Source organism: Mus pahari, chromosome 10 (genome assembly GCF_900095145.1).
Source record: "Mus pahari chromosome 10, PAHARI_EIJ_v1.1, whole genome shotgun sequence".
Taxonomy (NCBI): domain Eukaryota; kingdom Metazoa; phylum Chordata; class Mammalia; order Rodentia; family Muridae; genus Mus; species Mus pahari.
The window spans coordinates 33,923,872-33,925,149 of NC_034599.1; the positions used below are offsets into that span (position 1 = coordinate 33,923,872).

A 1,278-nucleotide genomic window follows, 5' to 3' on the forward strand; every position below is an offset into this window, starting at 1 on the left:
TCTCTCTCTCTCTCTCTCTCTCTCTCTCTCTCTCTCTCTCTCTCTCTCTTTCCCGCATGGGTCCCCACTGATTCTCCCTCCAGGTCGCGGGGGGCGGGGGGGGGGGAAACTGGTGCCCAGCCTGTGGCTCTGGGTTTGGGGTCTGAGAGATACCACTCTTCCCATTGAGCCTCAGCTTCATCAGGAAGTGAGTGAAGGTTCGCACTGAGTCATAGCTTTGTCAAGAGGTGAGTGAAGACTAGCATCGAGCTGCTGCTTTGTCAAAAAGTGAGTGAAGGCTCACATGGAACCACCTCCTCTTCAGGAGATGACTGAAGGTTCGCATTGGACCACCATCTCATCGGGGGGTGAGAGAAAGTCCGCATAGAGCCACTGCTTTGTCAAAAAAGAGTGAAGGATTGCATTGAACCACCACCTCTTCAGGATGTGAGTGAAGGTTAGCACTGGATCGCCACTTCATTAGGAAGTGAGTGAAGATCCGCACAGAGACTGCCACAGTGTCACCTGCACTGGGAGACAGATCTGAAAAAGGTAGGAAGAGTGGCTAGACTATGTGACAAGCATTAAGTAAATATGAATTGTTTTTGAAGGGGTCTCAAGGAATCCCTCAAGACACGAGGAATATGGGTTAAGAAAATTTGTTCACAGCCAAGAGCTGCTCCAGGTGGGAGGAATAGGATTTAAAATAATATAAAATATATAAAAAGAGTAAAAAACAAAACTACAAAAACAAAATAACAGGTCTTAGAAAAATTTTTTTAGCTCAAGCACATTTATGTTGTTCTTAATTCCCAGAAGTAGGAATGGTAAATATATAAAAGAAAAAATTTGACAAGTTGAGGAGTAATCAGGAAAGTTAGAAAATCAGGGCACTAGGGAGCAACTATCAGAAGTTACCACTGTGACACCTCTCTTTTCTCTGGCAGAATTCCCAGAAAAAGGAGATAAAGAATTAGATTTTAAACATGAGAGAGAGAATAAGTTTCAGAAAAGCAGTTATTCTGTGTTTGGGACCTTTAGCAAAAGAGAGGAAAAATAGAAATAAGCTATTTCAGAGCTCTCCGAGGGACAGGAGGAAATGGGAGATGTCCTACTTCCTCTCTGGCTCCTATGGAGATACTCTTAGTTCTGGTTAGGATATCTGGGTCCCTTTGAGATATAAAGTTCTATTCCCTCTCTGTCTATTGTCTGTACTTGGTGCACCAATTTGTCCATATGTCTGTCAATTTATGTTTTTGTTGTTGTTGTTTTTGTTGTTGTTGTTGATATTAGAATGGC

At 42.9% G+C, this 1,278-nt stretch overlaps 1 pseudogene; it reads left to right on the plus strand.

The window, feature by feature from the left end:
- The window catches only part of LOC110328321, a 4,809-nt pseudogene extending 4,494 nt beyond the window's left edge, over positions 1-315 (plus strand).
- The last annotated feature ends 963 nt before the right edge of the window (positions 316-1,278 follow it).